We start from the raw sequence: 25,257 nt of genomic DNA, 5'->3' as shown, positions 1-25,257 counted from the left end.
TTTAGGTTTCAAGGTTTAGCATGTAAACAGTGCTTGAAATGGAAAAATAGAAGTGCAGGTATCCTGTACCAGAGTATCTGCTTGTTTCTGAGAGGTGCCGGTACTCTCCAATTAAAAGTATCACCTCAGTCTTGAGAAATGCAGGTACTCTCCCTCTCAAAATAAAAAAAGTTCTGGTACTCTCCAATTAAAAGTATTACGTTGCTCTTAAGAAATGCCGGTACTCTCCCTCTCAAAATAAAAAAGTGCTGGTACTCAGTAATGGACAGGTTCGGCCCATTTAAAGTACTACATGTAATCCCACGTGTGCCGTTCATTGATGATATATTGTATTCTACACATACTCTTGGGAGCATTGGTTCAACATACTTAAACCTCTTTGGCTCAGGAACCTTCGGCTTTGGAATTTAGAAATCGTAAGTCATATCTTGATTCAGCCCACTGGAGTATTTTAGTCTCACCCTTCTGTTATCTGTTAAGTTGTTTCCTTCTGCCTTCATCAGAATGCGCAAGGGTCTATTTTGCATCTGAAAAGTACACCTTCAAAGAATTTTTTTTTTACTAGCCTCTGTATTGTATGCACAAACCAAGGCCTTGTTTAAATGTTTGCACTTCAGAAGTCATTTTTTTTCATTGCTTTTGTCAGTGTTCGAGGCGGGTTTAGAACGCATTGCAATGCGCTTGTAAATGTGTCAATAAGGATTACACTTTTAAAATTAAAATAAAAGGTTTTTCTGTTATGGATGTCAAGTGCAGCTTTTCAGTTGTTGAGTATGTACTGAACTTTCTATATTTTATTGCAGGTTTAAATAATTTTCTTTCATTTGAAAAGTCGTCCCGGGATGTATTGCTTTGCTCTTCAGACCTTATGTTGAAAAAAGCATTTTCCTTTGAAGCAATGTGCCCTTTTGTGGTAGGTCTAGTAAAGCCTCCTTTGCTTGTAGGAACAGACCAGTTCACCTGATGTTTTTTTTTCCACAGCAAGGAAAACAGTGTAGTATTTCATTGTTGTGATGAAAGAGCAGTGAATAACTGGATTAAGTGTGTTGTGTCTCTGACCTATACGTTACCGATGTACAACAACAGAGGGGCTGGTCTTGCGTGTTCCCTGTACCAGTTCTTATTTCAAATGTGATGTTGTGCAAGTATTTGGTTTTCAGTTCAGTAATTTGTTAGCAGCGTCATACATGTATTTTCCATGTGCCTGATCACTAGGGCAATGGGTCCATTATTGACCGACCAATGTGTACGTGATCAACAGATTATGTTATGGCAGATACCGACTGAAGATGTTGGGCAGGCCTCTGGGCCACCTCATTTCCACCCCCTTCCCGGTAGACCAAGGGTCCAAGCAGGGATTCCCACTCTCCCCCTGCTCTTTGCACTTGCAGTGGAACCCCATGCCATACGCCTGCAAGGGGAAGGAGTCCAACAGTGGGGTATACCCCTTGAGGCCAGAATGCATGTAATATCACTGTATGCAGATGACCTACTACTGTATCTGAGAGACATCACATCTGAATTCTCCCTGTCTCCCTGTTACGGGACACACTAATTGCATACGCTGCAGCCGCAAGTCTTCAAGTTAACTAGACGTAGTCAACCATCTATGCGCTCTGTTCTGACCAGCCACTACAACTCGTATACTTTAGGGAGACCCCACTCCTCTGCTGGCACGAGCGGTAGTCTACTACCAGGGAATCCGCCTTTACCACACCCTGTTAGACTTGTATGAGGTGAACCTTCGTACGACCCTAGCAAGTATTAGATCTCAGGAGCACATTTGTCAACCATTACCTCTGGACCCGATAGGTAAATTAGATGGTCATTTTGGTCCGCCCCTTAAATTATTTTGCCAACATTCCAGTCATCGTGTTGCTTTTTATTTTTAAAAGAACTCGATTCCCTATTAAGTACCCTCAGGTGGGGTAGTATGCATTGCTACTTTGCCCTCTGAAAATTACAGCTGCCGGTGGACCGAGGAGGACTAGGCGCCGCATCCTTTGAGACATACTTTTTATCAGCTCAACTACAGGGGCTGTTGCGCTGGCCTGCCGGGCGCTATTTAGGCAAGACATGCAGTCAATCGAGAATTCTGCCAGTGTCAACAATCCAGGACTTTCTCCTTCCAAAGGTTTTGCCTTCCTCCCACTGGCCTTTGCACGTAGCAGTAGCCCGGACGTGCATGGTCCATATCCATCGTCTTACACATGAGATGCCGACATACGCCCCCGCATTGCCCCTGATTGCCACCCCTGCTTCCTGGGCTTTTACTCGCACAGGGACATGGCATCCTGGTCAGTACACTTGAGGCTTACATTGGGAGACCTCTTTTTAGACGGTTCGTTTCTCCCATTCGAACAGCTAACCACAGACTACGGCCTCCTGCCAGGGCAGTTCCTCCTCCACAGGCAACTTCCCATCACGTGCCATACCCTGTGGGACTCCACAGAGACATAACCTGCTACACATCCAGTATTACAAACCATACTTACCATGGGTGACTGCCATCACCTTATCACCTAGCTATACAAAGCAGAAGTAGGAGGACGATTTTGGACGAGTAGTACACAACAGAATGAGAGCAAGCTTTAGAATTCCCCCAAAAGGTTTCCTGTAACTTTCGTTTTAAAAACATACAGTGCTTTATACTACACAGAGCGTACTTTACCCCGGCCCAATTGAAACGCTACATCCCTGATGCACAGGTGGACTATGCGTGTTGCCATATCCTTGTCTCAGACCTTACCCACATACTGTGGCCCTGTCCATCTCTACATGATTATTGGACGTCTGTGCACAACACCCTGTGGGAAGTCACAGAACTACCGGACATATACGGCTGGGAGGCGTGCTCCTTGGGCATTTTCAAACATCACAAACAACACAAGGTACGAGTCAGCTTTGCATCCCTGGCTCTCCTCCTTGCCAAGTGTGCGCTCACCCTCCCATGACACACTCCAACGGCCCCACTGGTGGCAGCATGGTACAGGGCGATAGGCAAAGGGGGCGCTGCTGAGGAGGACACCCCCCTCTATGAAGAAGTTTGACACTTGTGAAAGCAACCAACACCCCCCTCCCCCCATAAGCTACCCTCTTTTCACAGTTCCTACAAGGGGTGGGGAATGACAGTTTTCCCCCCCGTGACTCCTACACGCCACCCCTATGATCCACAGCCTCCATGATGGAGAACTGCGTACTTCAGCTTGCCCGCTGTCTTTACCTCCATGGGCTCCTCCAAAACAGTACCGCTGGCCTCTCTATCCGACCACATCCATTATTTCTCCACTACACAGACGTGACTTGCTGCTGCCTCCTGGTTCATCAACCCTGCCCCAGTTCATGGGTATATCCCCAGTTTATATTATTGCGGCAGTACACTCCCAACATTTATAGTGACCCATTGGCCGAGTTTCCAAGTGCATTGCTGTTCCATGTTCACTTGCTTATCTCCTGTTCCGTGTTTTCTTACACAATGTAATACTCATGCTATATACTGCTGTGTTTGTCATCTTGATGGACTCTGCCAAATTGTAACTGTTGTTTATCAAGAAAAACCCAATGAATATATTAAAAAAAAAAAAATGTTGGGCAGGTGGACTTGTACCTCATCCCAAGGCTAAAATGTGTCGCGTCACCAGGACAACTTGGCCTGGGCGCACAAGCGGTGTGTAGCTGATCTTCCAGGTAATGTGTGATGGCTCACTAGATCTCCATTTGTGATCACTAAGTCAGTATGAATTTAATTACCAGGATGCCGAGTGTGCCTTATCTAATGGACAAGTGGTGCGTAGTCACCTGGAGTGGCTTTGCCTGATCAGCAGGTTATAGTGCATGATATCTGCCCCTGATCACCCAGGCAAAGCTTGTCTGTTTACAAGGGCGGAGTGTGCCTGAGGACCAAAGCAAAATGTTCCAAATCACGAGAGAACAGTATGTTTGCTCGTAATATCATAACTTGTCTAATCACAAGGGTACCTAGTACCTGATCAATTGGCATACTAGGCCTGTTTACTAGGCCGAAGTGTGCCTGAGCTCTAAAGCAACATTTTCTTGATCATGAGAGGAAATGTGTGCCTAATCATGAGGTCAAAGAATGCCTGCCCATAATTCCATAGTGCTTCTGATCACAGGGATAAGCGCTACCCCGATCACCAGGGCCTAATAGACCTGATCACCAGGGTAACATGTCCCTGGTCATAAAACTAGGTTTTGCTGATTTTGATGACAATGTATTCTTGATCACAAGATTAACTTCTGCCTAATGACCAGTAAGCTCTGATTAATCACTCTGGCAAGATATGCCTAATTGACAGGCCACTGCTTACCTCCGCACATGGGCAAAACGTTCCAGATCAGCAGGGCTGCTGGTGCATGATTTTTGGTATGGTGTTAGATGTCCAGGGCATTGTGCTGGATTTTCAGGGCAACAAGAGTCTGATCATTAGGATGGTGTGTTGGTAATTGCCTTAGCAATTAGTGCCCATTTATCGGTGCGCATTGTGCGTAGTGGCAAGTGCATATCCAAAGTAGATCTGTTCACCACTACGAAGAGGGCACGGATGTTTACCGTACCAACATATGCCTGACTGACCATCAGGGCACTGAGGGCCAGTTCACGAATGTGGCATGTGTTTGATTACCAGGGCAGCAGGGCCCTTAAATTCAGGTTACCATGAATCTGATTACCATGGTATGAGGACCTTACAGTCAGTCCGTGCATTTATGTTGGCTCACTTAGGCACATTATGCTTTATCGTAAGGACAGGGTTTATCTGGTGACTCAAGAAATAAGTGTCTAATCACGAGAGCATTGTGTACCGCCAGGACAGTTGTACTTGATAACCCTGACATACTGTGCGTGATCACTAGGAAATGTGCTCCTGGTTAAAAGGGTATTACCATTCAGAGCACAAGAGAAGCTATCAAGATTGTCTGGCCACATGTGCATTGATTGAAAGTATGACTGTTCACCAGGGCTATTTACAGCTGATTTTCGTAGCGAATTTTGCCTCATCACTAGAGCTTAGTGTGCCGGATCACCGGAGTTTTATGCCTGATCATCAGTTAATTGTGTGTCTGGTCGCCAAGGCAAGCGGTTACTGATTTTTAGGGAAAGGTGTACCTGACTCCCAGGGCATTTCAGGCCTGATCACCCCAGCATTGTGCACAGTGCCCAGATCATGATAGCAGCCAGTGCCTGATGGCCAGGTCAGAGACTTGCTCATCAACAAGACAGCAACACCATGACAGTTATGTTTCATCTAACTGCACCGTCACGTGTGGTTGTCTCACTGCCCCCAACACCCCTTTGTTGGCTTAAGTGGTACTTGGCCAGTCCAATTTAATATACCTTATTTTCACTTTCATTTTACAATCTAATAAGATTATTGAGTCTTAGTTCCTTTCTGTAGATCAGGTGTCTCCAACGAGTAGCTTGTGAGCTGGTAGCTTTCCATCTACATGAAAGTAGCTCTCGTATGTGCAGCCCAACCTTCTAAATTAGAGGCTATTGCTTGGACGAATTATCATAGGTATACCAAAATAGAAAAGTGTGTATTCAAGATGAAAATATATGTATTTTCAGTACTCAGAAGATGTTTGGATAAACATTGTTAAATTTCCAAACTATATCTACAGTCATAGTTTATAAAACCTTTCTTGCCTTACTTATGAGAACCCTGCTTGATGCACTGAGGTAATCGCCTCTGACAGTCTCTTGCATGGGTCGCCACTAATGTAATGTTGTCTGATGTGGTCACTATACACCGTTAATAACACTAGTAGCTCTACATAATTTCATTGAACATAAGTAGCTCTTATTACAGAAAAGGTATGAACCCTCTGCCAAAGACTGTGGCGCTGTGCCACATTTTTCAGCTTCCTCACAGAAAATCTTCTTGAAAACCGAAATATTTTAATCCTGTATAGAGTCCGGCTTTTAATTGCCGCCCTTCCTCTTTGTTCCAGTAGGAAAATTGCCCTGAGTCACATGGCTTCTTTTCCAATTGGACCAGCATTAACTCTGGTTGCATTTTCTCCTCTTAAACATAAGATCACCCAAATAAGTCTCACATCGGCACCTTTGTTCTCTACTGCAATGGAAATCTAAGGAGGAAGCTTCCAACACTACATGCTGAACACTTATAATCAAGATTCTTGCACTCCTCATTGGAACCTACTCAGGTCCTATGTAAACAACATTAGATAAGCTTGAAACATCTAATGCTCTACCCACATGTACAAGGCCACCGTTCAACAAAAAGTAATATTTGGTGTGACACTAGAGCCATCTCCTTCCGAAGCTAGTCGTAATACTGTAAATATGATCTCTGTGATCAACTTTATCTTTCTGTTTTCCCTGCTTCTTCCCTCTCCACTTTTGGTCATTTTGACGAGTCAAGTGCGTGCACTTGTGTCTATTAATTCAGGGTCACCTCTCAATCTCTTAGCCTTAGTATTACGTTAACAGATTATTTCTTTTGTGGGACCTTGACCATGCTATATCCATAATCCTTTTCTACTGACGGGAAGCTTTATGTTCTGTTTTTTTACAATTTGACATGCTCCCTGCCTTACTCGGGAATCCTGATGTGGACCTTGCCAACCCAGCTAACCACCAACCTTTCCGTTTGATTTTGATTTGCTTGGTAATGGAAAATCCCTAGATTTCTGGAGAAGGTACTACATTTTTAGAAGAATCCATATAGTACACCCTATTATCAATATAATGGAAAAAATTCCCCTCTTGGACTCGTATCCTGATTGTGCTCTTTCTCCATGAAGCCAGAAGCGCTTTTCCATCACCGCCAAACTCTAACCCAGCTCCATGTTTCTTCTCCTAGCCTCATCAAAGATGATGGAAGTGGTGGTTTCCCAAAAAACACCCAGAAAACGTTGACTCTACTGATACCCTTTGATTTCTAGGTGGGCTTTTGTTTCAGTACTTGATGACTTGAGAATGGTGTCAGATGTTTACAGTGTGTGTGCGCTGGTTTAGTTTGAACTCTCAGCCGTCTGATATTGTTGCACATATTGGTATCCTAGACCTCTTTTAAGCAATTCACCTGGCTGGTCCTTTACGTTCCTGGTTTGAATCCTCCTTCATAGACCGCGCTCAGATAGTTGCCATACCACTTTACAGCTCTGAACCTAGAGCTTGGACCTATGGAGTTCTACTGGCTCCACACTGTCGTCAAGTCTACATAATAGACATGATGAGCTTGTGGAGCACTTCACCTGATACAAGGGCTGCGTCTTGTGCCTGTCTGGCGATGACACTTGGCTATTCCTCTGATTAGATGCCAATAGGGGATTGTTTCACAAACATTTTCCCTGTGTAAGTTGGCAGTCCAGAGCTGCTTGGGCATCCACTACCTAAAATTGCATCCAAATAGGATTGAGATGAAGGTTTTGGCCATCAGAGAGGGGCAATGGCTCCATTCCTTCAGGCTGCAGAGACAAGGAAACAACCTTCACCCACTTGAGAGAATTAAAAAATATTGTGATTTAGCGCAGTGTCGCCCTTCCAGGGCTATCCCAGACCTCAGTGCAGAAAATTCTGGAAATTCTGGCACGCCTCAGGCCCGCAGGTAGAGTTGCAGCTATCCATTCTCTAATTGAACCTAGATTGAACAATGGAAGTTGTGTACACCTTGCACTTCTTAGCACATCATAACCTCATCCTTAGGCCTGTCAGCAGCTGCTCTCGTGCTAAGTGGGGCATTGAAATTTCATCCAGTCACACCCCAGGTTTGCTGTTTGCACTGGCTTCCTCTCTCCGCTCTGGAGACCTTGAGAAGTCTCTGTATTATACATTTGTAGTAAAGCGTCATACCTCTGACTGCACTGTCGGGTAAGAGGTTATCACTTTTGTTGTGCATGGTCCTTGGTGTGTGTTTATAGCTTGTTCTGCTTGGGATGCATTGGGCTTTGTGTGTGAGGTTCAGAAAGAGTCCAATCATGTCACAGTGAACTTATTGATGTACGTAAGTAATGCAGAACGGTGTAAGCCTGATAAAGTGGGCCTGCAGAGGCATACCACCATCGGGAATCTTGTTTACGCCTTGTTTACTGCTGAGCATATGTTTGAAATCCACTGTAATCATGCATAATAGCGTGACTAATTGATCATCACATGTTGCTAAAACGTTTCGACTCTAAAGTATTGCCACGACTTTACACATGAGATTGCAACATCTGCCGGTGTCGGAGACTAGAACGTTTAATACTTCTTTTTTTTTGGCTACATTGGTTTGCGTTTTTGCATGCTTTCGTCAGCGTGTTCATTTTTTAACTCCGTAGAGATGGTGGTTTTCCGGCAAAATTGCTTATTGTGGCAGCAGCGCATATTTGGTCCACATTTGAGAAAGTGGACCTCGTTTCCCACATTGCGTGTCTCGGATGTTTTTTTACACCCTGGGAAAGAATTCAGTTGGACGAAGTTTCTTCCATTCCTATCATTCCCTCTTTTCCCTTTACCCATTTCTTTCTCTCTTCCTCCTCCAACTCCTTTCTTCTTTTTTCTTGCCCTCCATCAGTCTCCCTTATTCTCACTCTTTTCTGTCTCCCTCCCCCCAGCCCCCTTTGAACTTCTCTCTCAGTACTCCTGAGTTTCGTTCTTTCTCCATCACCCTTTCAGTCTCCCCTCTCTCTCTCTCCCCTCCTCCTCAGTCGCTGCCCCTCTCCTCTTTCTCTCTTTCACGCTCTATCTCTTTTTGCACGCACACGCCCCCCCCCCTCCCTTTGCCCGGCGTGGGCCCGTCTCTGCCGGCATTTGAGGGCCCTGCCTATGCATCACATCATCTGTTTTGGAGTAGGGAGGAGGCTTGCTCTGCCTGGTTAATTGTTTCAGTGTTTCCCTGGAATCTCTTCCCACTCCCACGCAGTGGAAATACCACTGGAAACAGTGACAGGGTCCCAGGCGGCACGGGGGTCTGGAGGAGCGGGCTGGGGCCCTGGAGATGCCCCGAGCATCGCTGGCCGGAGGAGCTGTGGCCCTCAACGACACAGGCACCGAGTGACAGCTGCGCATCTGCGGGTATCGGGCGTTTCTTGAGCTGAGATTGGAGAAGGTAGGGAGGCATAGAGCGCTTTATGCAGGTTTTGGTGCGTAACTGGCCTGGGTCTCATTTTGAAGAGGGAACTTTATCACTAACCGAGTTGGAGTTTCAGGGAATGTTCTGATCTGGCTGTTCTTTCAATTAGTGGGTTCTTCAGCATGAACTTATTTAAACGTATTTTCTTTTTATTTCACCCCTCCTCGTTTTTCGTCACTTCAGACTGCTGCGCGGTCTTTGCGCCCGCATACTGTCCCCTCACCCTTGTGCCATAATGTGTGTCCCTATGCACAACTTAACGGCTCGCTCCGCGCCCCCTCTGTCCCAGCCCACTCCCCCCGCTAGGGCTCTGCCAGACCCCACCCCCGTACCCCTATCTGCTGGCCCTCCGCTGGCTCCCTGCCCTCGCTGCTGTGGGCGTGAGCCGCAGCCTTCCCTCCACACTCACTCTCCTGCCTCCCAGAGGACTTACCATGTGGCTGAGATGTGAGTCATGTTTGGAAGCTTGTGGCTGTGTTGTTGCCAGGGGGCTGCGCTGGCGGGACTCTCCCCTGCCTTCACGTCCACACCCGGAGCCGCTCCCCTGGCTTCTGCTGATGAGTCCTGGATCTTGTGGGGCCCTCTGTAAGGTAGGCCTCGGCTGCACAGCAGGTGTGCATGGGCCCTGGACCCTATGCATTCAATCAGCATTGCAGCCTTCCGATTTCAGTGCATATTCGATTATAAGAGCTGTGCAGTGCTCTAGGGCTGGGAGCGTGTCTGTTTCTGATGGTTGGTATCCCTGACACTGTCTGTAACGTGTGTCAGTGAAGCTGTGAACCTGTGAGGTAGGGACCGGCTAACGCATGCCCTGCGGCGCAGGCGTTCAGCCCCACCACATCAGCTGTTGCTTACTTAGACTGTGGGAACTCCCTACTCTTGGGACTCCCCACATATTCCATTCAACGATTGTAGATTGTGCAGAAAGGCGTGCCAGCGTAAACCTCAATAAACCCAGATATCAATCCATCGCCTCTCTTTTAGAGACCTTCCACGGCTGCCCATCCAAAATAGAATAATTTTTAGGTCCTGCCTGCCCTTTGGCCTGTTGCTGTAAGGGGTAAAGGGGTAAGTGTCTTGAAACCTGCCCATTGCGTACCATCGTTGGTTTAATGGTCAGTCTTATTGTCTGCCTCCTGATTGGCCAGCGCTTGCCTGTGCCGCTTCCTTTTCTTTCAGCGCATAGACCAAGCACTGTTTGATTAGTGTCCTTCCGCTGTCCATCCACTGCTTGCTGTGATTCGGGTACTATTTTCTTTATTCTTCCCGTCCTTGTTGCTTCTTCCCTGAATCAGATGTTTACGTAGATCATAGGTTGAGATAATTGGCGACATATTGTATGGTATTAAAATTGCATTTATATATAGCTTTCCCCTTCCACATCCCGCTTTCTTCTCTGAATCAGATGTATACATAGGTTGTAGATTGGGATAATTGCTAACATGTATCGTATTATAATTGCATTTAATAGCACTTTCTAGCCCAGGTGAATCTTTGAAGTGCAATAGGTCAATTTAGTGGCAACTCTGGTGACTTTTCATACCACTCAATGCCACTCCACTCCATGCAATGACACTCGACTCCACAAAATGTCACCCCACTCCAACCCACAAAAACCTGCTCCATTCCAGTCCACACACTGCCACTTCGCTCCACTCAATGCTACTCCTCCCCGCACATTGCTACTCTTCTCAACGACGCAGAATGTCTCTCCACTTCACATAGTTCCACACCACGAAGTGCCAGTCCGTTCCACGCAGTGCCACTTCACTCAACTCTGTGCTACTTCACGCCACAGAATGCCACTCCACGCTACACAATGTCACTCCACGCTATCCCACTCCATGCCACACACTGCTACTCCACTCCTTGCCACATAATGCCACTCTACACCACACAGTGCCATTCCACCCCACACAATGATACTCCACTTGGTGCCACTCCACACCACACAATGTCACTCCACTTCCCATCCTCTATCACTGACAGCGCCAAGAAACCAATTGGTGTTAGTGCGCTTAAGAAATTTCTTTTAACATAACATAACATGCTGTCCCACTCTACGCCACACAAGGCCACTCTACTCCTCGCCACACAGTGCCACTCTACTCCACACAGTGCCATTCCACTACACACAACACAATGTCACTCTGCTCCACACCGTACAGTGGCACTCCACTTAAGTTAACCAGACATCCCTGATTTTCCCGGACAGTCCTGGTTTTTCAGTGGACTGTCCCGTCGTCCCAGCACTTTTCCTTACTTTAATTACGTGCCCCAGTTTTCGGGACAAAGGTCAAGTCGTACTGCACTGACCATGTCACGAGTGATGTAATATGTGAGGTCATAAGTATTGCATTGCATGGGTGAAAGGTATAGTTACCTCAGGTAACTATAACTACTGAATGTCTATCGTTTTTTACAAATAAAATCTGAGCCTAACTATAACATCCCTGTAACCTTTTTCTTTATTCAGTGAAAAAAAAAATATATATATATACACACATACACACTTACACACGCGCACACCCACACTTACACACTTACACACACACACACACTCATTTACTTACTTACAAGGCTACACAGAAACCGGGACAGGGCAGACATAGAATTAAGACTAGAGGTTTCAGTCCTCCTTTTATATCTGGCCTGACCTGGTTTTTGCATCTAAAAATCCAGTCACCCTAACTACCCTCCATCCCACTCCACTCAGTGCCACTCCACTCTACTGAATGCTACTTTACTCATTGTCACTCCACTCAATGCCACTCCACACAAAAGAATGCCACTCTACTTCTTTTCACTCAACACAATGCCATTCCAACCCACTCCGTGCTACTCCACTCCACGCTGCACAATGCCACTCCACACACTTCAACTGCACTCCATGCCACACAGTGCCACTCCACACAATGCAACTCTACTCCATGCCACATGCTATTCCATGCCGCACAGTTCCACTCCAAACAATGCCACACAATGCCACTCCACTCCACACAGTTCCACTGTACTCTACTCTGTGCCATTCCATGCCACTCCACACCACACAATGCAACTCTACTGCATTCCACGCCACACAGTTCCACTCCACAGAATACAATTCAATGCCAATTCACGCCACACAGTGCCACTCCACTCTACTCCACTCCACGACGCAGTCACTCCATGAAACACAATGTCACTTCACTTCACACAGTGCCATGCCACTCTACTCCAGACGGTGCCATTCCACTCAATACAATGCCACTTCACTCCGTACAGTGTCATGCCATGCCACTCCACGCCACTCCACTTCACACAATGCCGCTCCACGCAATGCTGCTCCTTTCCACACAATGCCACTCCAAGCTATTCCACTCATTGCCACTCAGCTTCTCACAATGCCACTCTACTTCTCTCCACTCAGTCCCATTCCACACAATGTCACTTTACGCTATTCTATTCCACTACTCACAATGCCACTCCACTCTACACAAGGCCACTCAACTCCACACAATAACAGTCCACCCCAGGCCACAGAATGCCACTCCACTCCACCCCACACCATTGCTTGCCAGAGTGACACTCCAATGCAAACAATGCTGTTCCACTCTGCGCCACACAATGCTGCTCTACGCCACACATTGCCACTCTACTCTATTCAGTGCCATTCCACGCCACACAATGCCATTCCATGACCCACAGTACCACTCCACGACACACAAAAAGCCTCTCCAAACAGTGCCACTCCACACTATGCCCCTCCATGCCACACAATGCCACTCCACTCACACAATGCCACTCCAGTCCTCACCACACAATGCCACTGCACACCACACAATGCCACTCCATACAGTGCAGCTCCAGTCTTTGCCACACAGTGCCCCCTACTTCATGCCAGACAGTCACTCCATGACGCAGCATGCCATTCCACTTGACTTCACGCCACACAATGCCACTCCACACCACTCAGTGGTAATTGTAATTGCATTTATATGGCGCTTACTACCCCATGCAAGATGTTGAAGCACTTGTCGGCGAGTAGCACGCTACTCCGGAACCCAAAAAGGATTAGTGGTGACTTAGTATAGGGAAATAATTTGAACTGTGGGCCTGTTATTTGGGTTGAAAAGTATAGTCGCCCTAGTGCTGGAACCCCTAGCCACAATTATCAGAACCACCCGGCTGCTGAAAGGCATACAATGGGGAGGTGGTTGGGAAGATAGAGTATCCCTATATGCCGACGACATGCTCGTCTACCTCATGGACCTCACGAACAGCATCCCGGTCCTATTGGCACTGTGCGAGACCCACGGTACAGCCTCGGGCTACAAACTAAACTGGTCCAAGTCCATAATCTTCATGGTACAGGGCGACCTTCCAGCCTTGCCTGAGGATTGCCAATTGATCATAGAACGCATCTCCTTTAAGTACCTAGGGATATGGATCACGAGGGATTATTCGACCTTCATGGAACTTAATCTTAAGCCCCAGCTGGAAAGGCTGAAGGCGGACGTACGCCACTGGAAGAATCTCCCCTTAACACTATTAGGTAGAGCAGCGCTCTTCAAAATGATGGCGCTGCCTCGCTTCCTCTATGTCCTGGAAAACACGCCAGCGATGGTCCCCGTATCATTTTTCCGCCACGTAGCGGCGCAGCTGTCCGGCCTTCTGTGGGGTGACAAACCGGCTAGGGTTGCGCGATTGAAGTTGACCAGGGACTGGTACAGTGGAGGGATAGCCCTCCCCGACCTCGAACTGTACTACTGGGCCGCTCACCTCAAGGTGATCAACCAATGGGTCCACGCGGCACAGGACGACCCGGCATACGAGGCTGACAGGCACCAGCTGGGCACGTCCACCCTTCTGGCCCCACTCTACAACAAAGGAATAGTGAGGAAGCTTGAGGGACCTACCAAACACACAGTAGCCATCTGGCACAAAGCGCAGAGGCGGCTGGCATGGGAGGGAGTGATCACTAATCTCACGCCACTATGGGACACAAAAGCACTCGGCAACCTGCGCAGCTCAAAAGGGTTTACACAGTGGGATACCATTGGGATCTCCGTGGTGGGCGACCTATGGACAAGAGAGGGCGTGCTCTCCTTTGCGACCCTGAGGGAGCAATATAACCTAGAGGTGACCGAAACTTACAGATACATACAAATTAGGCACGCACTCTTGTCGGTGTTAGAACCAGGTGTTACGCTGCCGGAATCGGCCCCGTTAGAAGACCGATTGCTTACGGACTACATGGAGTCCAGTGCAACCTCCCTCACCTACCGCAAACTGATGAATAACCTGCCGGATCCCCTTGGAAAGTTGAAGGAGTACTGGGAAGATGAGGTAGGAGACCTCGATGAGGCGGACTGGAACGCAGCCCTGGCATCGCCCAGGGAGGCGGGTATTTCCACACGATTCAGGCTGGTCCAACTCAAGGTACTACATAGGGTCTACTACACTCGCACCACACTATATAAAATACACAGGGCAGAACACCCATATTGCCTAAGGAAATGCGGGGAGGAGGGCACACTGTTCCACACTATATGGGCCTGCCCTATCATACAGGACTACTGGAGGCGTGTCACGCGCACGATCAGCCAGGCCCTTCACAACCCGTTCACGCCTGACCCCAGAATTTGTCTCCTGAATGTATGGGGCCCAACAGATTTGTCATTGCATGCCAGGGGCTGGGTGGTCATTGGTGTAATGATGGCAAAGCGGGATATAGCGAAGAATTGGGGGGCACTAGACGCACCGACACTGGCGCAATGGTGCAGGAATATGGACGTACTCATGGTGACGGAGAGGGCGGTATATCAACAGAGACGAAATCCACGTAAATGGAACAGGATTTGGTCACCGTGGAATACATACAGGGGGGACATTTGTGAGCCTTTGCCCGAAGGGGAGGATGGGGACAGCTCAGGGGACGATGAGGATTTGGAGTGATAAGAGGGGGGAAGCGGGAGGCCCAGGTGCACTGCATGGCCCCAGGACTTGGGAAACACAAGGGGAAGACAGAATGACATTGCTAGAGTCTGTCTTTAGGATTGCTGACCGCCTGTCTGCGGACCATTGTTATTATAGCCTACAGTTCACGACCATATAATGCAAACCCTGAAGTAGCAAGCTTTATGTTGGGGGGGGGGGGGAAACTTAAAAGTTGCTCTATTGATCGTGGGCAGCTGAATGTTGACGCTGCCCTACAATGCGATTAACTGTTATTGTATACCATGTGATGGCAACAACAAAAATAAAACGTTAAAAAAAAAGAAAAGAATAGCGGAGGGATAGAAGAGGGAGAAGTTTGCATTTATATAGCGCACTGTACCCTTGATGAGGCATCAAAAGTGCTTTTTGAGAAGCATGCTGCACCAGAACCAAAAATAGGATTACTGGTGCCACTGTACTACACACAATGCTGCTCCGCCCCAGAATGCCAATCTGCACCAAAATGTCACTCCACGCCACACAATGCAACTCTGCTCCACACAATGCCACGCCACCCAATGTCGCTCTACTCCAGTTTATGCCACTCCACACAATGCCACCCCTGCTACACAATGCCACTCCCTGCTGCACAGTGGAACACAATGCCACTGCACTTCACACAATGCCACTCCATGTCTTACAGTGCCACTCCACTCCACACAGTGTCACTCCACCCCACTCCAGTCCACATCACACTATGCCACTCCACTTCATGCCCTCCACTCAAACCCATGCCGCACAGTGCCTCTCCATGCCACACTGCGTCACTCCACTACATGCCACAGTGCAACACTCCATGCCACACAGCTTCACTCCATGCCACACAGTGTCACTTCACTCTGCTCCACACTATGCCACTGCGCCCCAGACTATGCCACTCCACTTCAACAAAGCCAATAGATCTCGCATAGTTGAGACCTATAGTCTTTGCCAGTGCTTGTTAACTTCAGGACTTAACTCTAGAGTCTAGAGCCTAATTAGTCCCTATACATCCACAAGAGCTCACATATGGGGAAGCAATGTGGTCCAACAGCCAGAGCTGCCAACATTGGGACTAGGTAACCACATTAGAGTCACAGTGTCGGCTCAACATCCTATGATTCGGGACAGATCACTTAGTTCTGACCATGTGTAATGTAATGTGATGCTCATGTAGGGTGCTCTAATGCCCTTCACCAAGTTCATGCTATTAAAAAAAAATCCTCTAATTCTAAACTGCTGATCATCCCCCCATATAAGTGATCTAGTCATTGCTGCGAATCAGTGGGATGCCTTTCCTCATGGTCTTCGTCAGGCCCCCTCTGAATCCTATTTAAAAAGCAATCGAAAGTGTGAAGTTTCCAACTAAATTAATCCTGCCAACTATCTCTGTAGCCGTACTCCCTAGCGCCTTGATGTCCTAGTTTGGGAAACTGTTGCACTTTACAAATTTATATTGATTAATTCACTATTGGGTCTAGTTTTCATAATTAAGAGGTGTGGAATTTGACTGTTTTTGAGTTTTGTGGGGAAGTTGCCAAGTGTGGGGACTTTGTTTTATATTAAGGAATGTGGTAAGGGTTACGGAGCCGAGGGTTATGATTAAAGTGGAGTGTTTTATGTCATCTACACAGAAAGTGATATTGAGGAACTCAATGCTGTTGGTGCATTTGTCCAATGACAGGTGTTTCATTGTTGTAGAGCAATATGGTATTTGAGAAGATGTAATGATGTTATGTAATATTGATTTTTATAGCGCGCTAATCACTTGAGAGGGTGTCTGGGCGCTTGTGTAGGTGTGTGGTCCCCAAGGTGCTTATACAAAATGCCAGGTATTCAGCTTCTTGCAGAACTCAAAAAGTGAGGAGGGGGCTCTGATGTGTTGAGGGGGGTCGTTCCACGGCTTGGTGGCGATGTAGGAGAATGAGCAACCTCCAGTTTTGCTTTTGCCGAAGTGTATGTGAGGGAGAATGAGACAGAGCATAGGTGTTTGGTGGGTTTGGTGAAAGTTTATGCAGCTGTTAAGGTATTCTAGTCATTTGTTGTGTAGGTGTGCATGAGAAGTTTGAATTGACTGCTTGTGAATGGGGAGTCTGTAAAGCTTCCTGAGGTGCAGTGTGATGTGAGTGCAGTGCGGGAGGTGGAGTATGGGTCTTGCGGCGGTGGTCTGGAGTCTGTGTAGGAGATGTTTGGAGATTCTGGCATAGAGTTTTGGTGTAGTACAACTTGCTGCTGATGAGTACTTGTGTGACGGTTCGTCTGGTGTTCTGAGACAACCATTTAAAGATCTTTTGCAGCATGCGTAGGATATGGAAGCAGGACGTGTACACTGCATTGACTTGAGCCATCATGTTGAGCTTGTCATCTTGGATGATTCGTAGATTTCTTGCATGGTCTGAGGGTGTGTGGGTGTTGGTCCTAGCTCTGCCAGCCATCAGGTTAAGTACCATGGGCAAGTCTTGTTGCAGAAGGCCAGTACTTCCATCTTGTCAAAGTTGGGCTTTAAGCAGTTGGTTCGCATCTAGTCTGCTACCGTGGTCATGCAGTTGGTGAAGTTGTTTTTGGTGGTGGTTGTGTTTCTCTTTTTTAGTTGTGGAGTGCTTTGTGAAATGGCATGGAGGGTAATTTATTTGACTATACTTGACATAGTATGGCAGTCATCGTTAAAGCATAGTTTATGTATTTTCTGGAATGGTTGTTCTTCAGGCACCAAAGGGCTGCCTGGAGAGGTCGGCTGAGAAGTCTTGGAAAGTTTTACAGGAAGCCCTAGTTGTTTGAATTGGGGAAGGCATTCAGAGTGTACACAGGAAAAGATGAAGGTTATGGTCTGATGATATGATTATTCTAAGTCAAGGTGCACTTGAGCATGTTGGGGAGGGTGATCAAGATTCAGTTTGTTTTTCCTGTGGCTTGGGTAGCCTTATGGACTTCAGTACCCATGCTACAAAGCACTGCACTACTGTCTTGACAGTGTGTTCTGTCGAGAGGAGCATTTTATCTATTTGTCCTGCAGGACCTTTTAGCCTGAGCCAGTTCACAGACTCACCACCTTGGGAGGTACTGCTATGGTATCTATCTGCAAGGTGAAGAATCTGTGGTTTGCAGTATTCATCAGAAAAACAAGTTACTTACCTTCGGTAACGATCTTTCTGGTGGGTACTCTGACCACAGATTCCTCACCTACGCTCCCAGCTCCCTGTTTTATGAACTGGACTCTTTTCCTTTAAAAAAGTGTCCCAATCTAGCGATCTAGTCACTGGTAATACCAATTTGCCAGTGGGATCTGTGTTTGATGGTACAGAAATCCTAGAAAGCAACTGATATGTGCCTCTACTCGTCACTTTTTGAGTGGATTAACAACAGGGCCACCAAGTGACATACAGGAGAACTGGTCTGAATGTTTTCTGATCCAGTCTGCCGCCTGTGGATTATTCACATGGTGAGGATTATGCAGTTAGATAGAGTATCCACCAGAAATATTGTTGCCGAAGATAAGTAACATGTCCTTTAGTAATAAAACAGATGTACAAAAAGTGATTCCAGAAATCCCATATCATCATGACAATTTTCCCACCATAGACTGGGGGATGGGGTAGTTTGACAGGTAACAAAATGTGCCATTTTTTAAATCCGTTCTTTCTCAGGTTATTTCATGAAAGAACAGTTAGTCATGGCGTTCCGCGCTCGCCAAATACGAAGAATAACAGCAAGTCGGAGCAGCAAAACGACTGCTACTCCGACTTGCTGTTATTCTTCGTATTTGGCGCCCGAATATAGGTGCCGTACTTTTGGCTCACACATGGAACTGGTCGCATTTGGACCCTTGATGCTTGATGTATAATTCTTGACATACCCTGATGTTACTCATTACGTACTATTTACTTTGATACGAGATCGACCTAAGATGGTGATCCTTGAATAAAAACTTTTATTACATCTTCTTTTGATTGTATACATAATCTGGCTCATAATAAAGTTTTTTGGGGCTCGCAGTCTCTGAATTCTTTTTCCTCTTCACTAATCCGGCTTTTTGATTATCTCTGCCCGAATTTTGGGCTCACGTGATACTTCACGACGGACCTACACCCCATGGAACTTGGGACGTTTTTCTAACATATCTTTTAAGAAACTCCCACAACGTCGCTAATTGCTATTCCAGCCATCTTAGTTGTCGCAATTTCTATTGATGCCCTGACGAAGTTCCCACGGCACGTAGGGAACGAAACGCGTTGGCTGTGCCTGTGCTCAATGAAAATACTCTTTTGAACTGAATAAAGAAGAAATAATCATCCAAAATTTTTCTGCTCTATTGACTTTGATTTGAGTGCACCTTCCGCTTTGGGTTTTGTATATTGTTTGAATTTACACCCTTAAAACAGCGGGTGTTGGAAGCAGTTGCACCACTGAATATTGAGAACTTCTGGAACCGTTGTGCTTGACCTTGGTCTGCTGTTTTGTGTGCCTTTTGGATTTGTTTTTATTATATATGTATATATATTTTTTGTAGATCAATAGTGAAGCAATTGTAGATAAATAGTTATGATAACAAGATTTACTTATTTATGCAGTCACTTATATACATGTTAAAAACATAGAATCATGTAACTATCGGTAATATGTACATTTGTTAAGCGGAACTAATGGATATCTATATATAATATATATATATTTTTTAAACCTAATTATTTTACACCTTATACAAAGCAATACACATATATAGTTTATATCTATAGTACAAATAAATGCTTATATACAAAGAGATATGCTGTATATTTCCATCGGTTTGCGTATGGTGGTTATGTGGGGACCAGCCAATTCTTGAGTAGTTTTCTGAAGATAAGGTGGTTGTCCGTGGATCTTATGTTGGGGTGTAAAGAGTTTCATAGTTTGGCTGCTTGAACAGAGAAGGATGTGCCACCCATGGTTTTGTTTCTTGTATCTTGGGATTTTGAGGCGCGGTGCCACTCTAGAGCAGAGAGGTTCCTTCGTTGAATGTTTTTGATGATTTTATTCCTGATGAAGAGGGGTCCCGTTCCATGTATTGCTTTGTGGGTGATACAAAGCAGCTTGAATGTGGATCTTCTGGCAGCTGGTAACCAATGCAGGGCTTTCCAGGCAGGGGAGATGTGGGCTTGCCGTTTTATATGTAAGAGTAGTCTGGCAGCCGAGTTGGTAAATTTCAGGGGTCTGCACCACTCCTTTGTTAATGAATATAGTTTAGCACAACTGAAAACATTTTAGTGCTTGTGAGTAAAGCAGAGCGGGAATAGCCTTGCTTTTTTGAAGACTGTTATACCTCTCGTTGCCAAGTCTATGTGGTGTTTGTATGCGTTGACCGTGCAGAGTGATTCTGCGGTGCTGCAGAATTGATGCCCTCGATGGCCTTTCTCCTTAAATTTCCACACACCTTCCCTTGCCTTCAGGGCCACTGGAATTATATAATGTCACAGCATTTTCTGCATTATTATGGATTTGCCACATAATCATCTGCTGCATAATTTGCAGATTTTAGCAAAATAAATAGCTCAAACAGATCAAGAGTTACTAAAATCCGTGGCGCGTGCAGTGCAAGACTCTTCGCAATCAATGGTTGACTTTTTAGGAGCTTTTTGCTGTATTTACGGGTTATTTGGGTGTTAAATTGATACTGATGAAATTAAACATTTGCCCAAACAGTGTTAACGTGTCAGGATGACAAACTAAAGAAGTAATACTATCACAATAGTGCTGCTTTACGCCACATAATGTGCTGTTTCTTGCCGCACAATTCTTGTCAACCCTGCCGCTAAATTTGGCCCTCCCCTTTTGCAGAATCCCAGTGGCTCTCTTCCATTCCTTTCTCATACCCCTTCCCGCCTTGCTCCTCTCCTCTCTTGTTTTCATTCCTTTCTATTCAACCTCTTAACCTCATAAGGACGTCTTTTTACTCTTGGTATGTTATGTTTGTAAGACCCTCTGATAAAACTGTGTTATTACCCTGCAGGCAGAACTTGGGCAGGAAAATGTACTGATTAATTTGTCCTATTTTTCATTCTTCAAAGGAAAAGCCGTTCTTTGATTTCCTTTCACTTGGAAAGAATGCAGATAGATGTCCCAAATCCAGGCTTCAAACGCTTGTAGCTGGCGGAAGGCCAACCCTGTGTATCAAACGTGCAGAGAGAGCCTCACTGCGGAAGTCGCCTCACTGCAGAGAATATGCCATGTTTACATCTGCCAGGAGCACAGGAAATCGAGACAAGTTCACAAGCCCTCGGTGACATCTGTACATCCTCGGGTCTGTAACAGGGGCGCCTGGACAAGGATCCCCATCTTGTTGCCATGGAGTTACTCGATTCCTCCAGCTTCCGGTTCTGCCCTTTCCATATACAAATCATTATATTCAGGTGGTAGTACTTTGATTCTCTTAACATAAACCTAAGACTACAAACCGAAGAATGCAATGTTAAAGTAAAGCCCTAATCTGGTAAATGATGTCTGTGGTGCTTCGGAGTTATTTAGGAACCTCTCCTTTGAGGGAATCGTCTGCATGTGCCAGTGCTCTCACTCCTCTCTCCCTGCTTCCTGTGATCCAGTGACTGCTCGTGAAGTCTCGCCCTATCACTGTCTCTACTGTCCAGGCCCTGCCTCCTGCCTGCTCCTCCAAGACCCAGCCCCCTTCACTGTCCCCTGTGACCCAGTTCCTCCTCCATTGCCTGTTTGCATAAAACTCCATGCCCAAAAGGAATTGTGTGGAAAGGACTGCCCTCTTGGCAGGAGCTTGTGTGCGCTTGTCGACAGTACCAGCAGTGACGCCCAATGGGGCATCAGGAAGGGCGCCGATGAAAGAATGCACAATCGACCACATTATTTATACGTGAGATGAAAAGCAGTTCATCAATGAAGGGGGCTCCTAGGCTGAGATCCTAGGCACGAGAGTAAGGATTTTGTAGTTTACTCTGGCCTTAACTGGCAACCAAATGTACATCTTTCTCAGATGACCTTGATTTATAAGTATCAAATGCTTCCTCTCGTTTATAATGTGCAGCAGCGGCTCCTCCGCTAAGGCTAAGGCGGAGGAGCGTCGCCCCACTGCTGTTCAGCGGAGCAAAAAATGAAAGATAAAATAATAATAACATGACAATATCATTTTATTTTTCCCTGCTGTGGCAGTTTTGTGGGCGGAATGGGCTTGGCTGCTCACAGAGCAAGGGGAGGGGCGGGGAGTGGTTGGGGCACTTTCTAAGTGCGTACGACCGTTTGGCCGGCCGTCTTGGGCCAGCCAAACAGTCATGCACACTTTGTTTTACAGCCTGGTGAAGAACATGCACAGGCTCATAGTCCCCGTCTGAGCGCCGAACCACGGCACTCAGATCAATCACGACACTGCTATCATGGGGACAGCAGCATCATGATTGGCTTCCATTCACAAGTGCAGATATGTTTAATTTCGACAAGACTCAAGGTATGTTTTTGTCTTATAGGTATTCACTACATTCTGCTCATTTAATTGACCAGCCACGTGACAAGGCAAAAGTGATAGACCTGTCTTTGTTTTGTTTATCCCTTTTCACTTCTACCACTTGCTCTCATTTTTAGGTCTCGGCTAAAGACGCGCGGAAGCGCGTCTCCGCCGAGATCTTATGTCACCGAGCGTGCTTCCCAGGAGACACTCCTGGCCGCGCGCAGGCGAATCTAAACTGGCACGCGCATTAGTACGAGCGCTGCGCGAGGCTCCCACACAACACACGCATACATAGAAACAGAAGCGCTCACGCACGCACATACATACAGAACCCCCCACTCATATACACACACACACACACACACACACACACACACACGCGCGCGCGCGCACCGGCCCCCCCTCTCCCCTTTAACTTACTGTGGTAATCTGGGGGACTCCGCTCTCCGCACCGGCAGGGAGAGTTGACGCTGCGGCTCCTATCCCGGGACTCCCTCTTGGTCAAGGGAGCCCCGCAACACGCGTGCAACGTCCTGTTGTCGGCCCCGGGGCTCTCCACGCTCGCAGGAGCCCCGGGCCGCTCCACGCATTTCCTCCGCCTGCCTCCTCTTCCGGTCCGGACGCGGCTCCGCCCCCGTCACAGGCGACCTTGCCTGACTTCCGGTGCGGCCGCGGCGGAATTCTGGGGGCAGTAAGAGTTATTGTATATTTGGCTGCTAAATGAAAGCGTGTCCATCTGCCACTGACATTTCTTTCAAAGTCCAAGTGTCTTAGCTTTTGATGCTCTGAGAGTGTTCTTAATTTCTCTGAAACAGATCTCCAGCATTTGTTTTCGGTAATGAAATATGTTTGATAATTCGATACATTATTGTAAAAAGGCATATGGAGTCTATGGTTGTCATCCCCATTAGAGTTTCTGCGCAACCTACATTATTTACGTTCCCTGGACTTTAAACTGTATTATGCTGTAGAAAGATTTTCTAGTTAAGCATCTTTTTATGTGTTTTCTTTTCAATTCTTGTGTAAATTCTATGTTCGTGGTCTGTCCAAGCGCATGGGGCACGTGGTAAAGATTTCATCTAGGTGATGGTAGGGAAAGGGAGGTTTTTAGTAGAGCCTGATTTTATTGTAGATAAATATATTGTATTAGCATCTTTGCAACTGAACACATTTGCTCCTGTATATCTTTAATTGTGTAAGATCCCTAAATGAAATCTGGTCATTTACTCTTCCTCTCACAGATGTTCAGATGTTACAACTTTATCAGTTCGTGATTTTCTTTTGCACATCTTTAGTTCCCATTTACTTTAAAATACATCTTACTTTTGATAATAGTTAATTTAATTATAGTTATTCTTGGTGTAGTCTTTGGGTTATTGCAGTAATAACTCTTTGCTTTCGGTTTCCATTATTCAACAGTATTAAAAAAGAGGAGTTGAGAGGGGTGGGCAACTTGAAGATGAGGAAAAGGACAGAGGTAGTCTATTGTGAATATTTTAAATTTTCTGTTTTGTCAAAAAGAAATGTCATGAGCAATGCCAATTGCTCTACCTTTAATGATGCCGAGACCATTGCATTGCAAATGCTTGTTCTGCATATGGTGTCAATAGTCATCGGTGTCGCCGCACAGGAAAAATAAAATACCAACACCATGTTATTATAATTTAATGTTTTTGTAGTGGCCCTGTAGGTGTGGGCTGGGCTGGGCTGTAATCACAGACCAGCAGGGGAGGAATGGTGGACACTTAGCATATTCTCCACCGGGCTGTATTGCACAGCCTGAGGGTGAGAATATGAACAGTTTCGCAGCCCTTATTTGAGCGCCAAACAACGGTGCTCAGACCAATCACGACACTGCTGTCAAGCTGGTGACAGCAGCGTCGTGATTGGCTAGGGAAGTTTGGGAGCCTGGTTGCTTCCTTTTTCCTGCATTGTGAATAGAAGGACGGAAGAGAGGCGGCTGCCAGGAGGGTAGTTACATTTTCTTTTTGGTTTCTCCTTTTTTTTTTAACCCCACCACTACTGCCCTGTAGCAGCAGCTACTGTCCCTAGTGGTGGCTTTGAGAGACGGAATTGAGAATCTCTCCTGTGGGATCCAGTGCACAAGAGTAGGGCAATCTGACACTCCGACAATGTTGATAACGAGAGAGCCAAGACAGAGAGAAACTGGGAATGTTGGAATATAACTAGACTATGAATATAGCGAATTACAGAGCTAGACATAGAATGGGGAGGCATGAACATGACTGGAATAGGGACTGCAGATTGAAGAGTGAGAAAGACTGAATGCAGACTGAGAAAAGTGAGAGACTGATATAAAGAGAGCGCGGAGAAGAGAAGCAATGGAAGAAAGAGTCAAGATAAGGAACAAGACAAAGTAACAGGCTGAGGATGAATAATAGAGGTGTTGGTGCTACCTGTTAGTAGAAGTGCACAATGTACTTCTGATGGCTCTAGTACCTCTATGGGAAATACGTCTGTGACTAGCTGTATTATTGCTTAAAACTGAACCTACTTTTTAGGGCTCGGACTCCTCCACACTGTAAGTGGGGGAGGAGTTTCGAGATCCTAATGTTATAAGAAAAAAAAAGAAGAAGTATCCTTAGGGCCTTGGCGAGAGGAATTCCACACATTCCTTAGCGTTTTCTGTCATCTGGCCAGTGATTCGTCTTCCTTGTGTTTTCGTTTTAATAGGCTTGAAGTGATAGGGTAAATGTAGTTTTGTTCCGCCATTTTGGGCATATTTCGTTCGTGCTCGCG

At 46.3% G+C, this 25,257-nt stretch overlaps 1 protein-coding gene across 4 annotated transcripts in view; it reads left to right on the top strand.

The window, feature by feature from the left end:
• Positions 1-25,257, top strand: part of SORBS3 (sorbin and SH3 domain containing 3) — a 349,900-nt gene that overhangs the window by 12,265 nt on the left and 312,378 nt on the right. Inside the window, exon 1 of one of the 4 annotated variants that reach the window (XM_078666293.1) lies at positions 8,939-9,074. The exons of the other annotated variants lie outside the window; for them this stretch is intronic. The gene's annotated coding sequence lies outside the window, so the exon portion shown is untranslated. Of the gene's footprint in view, positions 1-8,938; positions 9,075-25,257 lie in introns of those variants that run through there. 4 annotated transcript variants of the gene reach the window in all.

The sequence above is a fragment of the Lissotriton helveticus genome, chromosome 11 (genome assembly GCF_964261635.1).
Source record: "Lissotriton helveticus chromosome 11, aLisHel1.1, whole genome shotgun sequence".
NCBI classification, from domain to species: Eukaryota; Metazoa; Chordata; class Amphibia; order Caudata; family Salamandridae; genus Lissotriton; species Lissotriton helveticus.
Note: the sequence above shows the minus strand (reverse complement) of the source record. Positions and strands in the feature narration are given on the sequence as shown.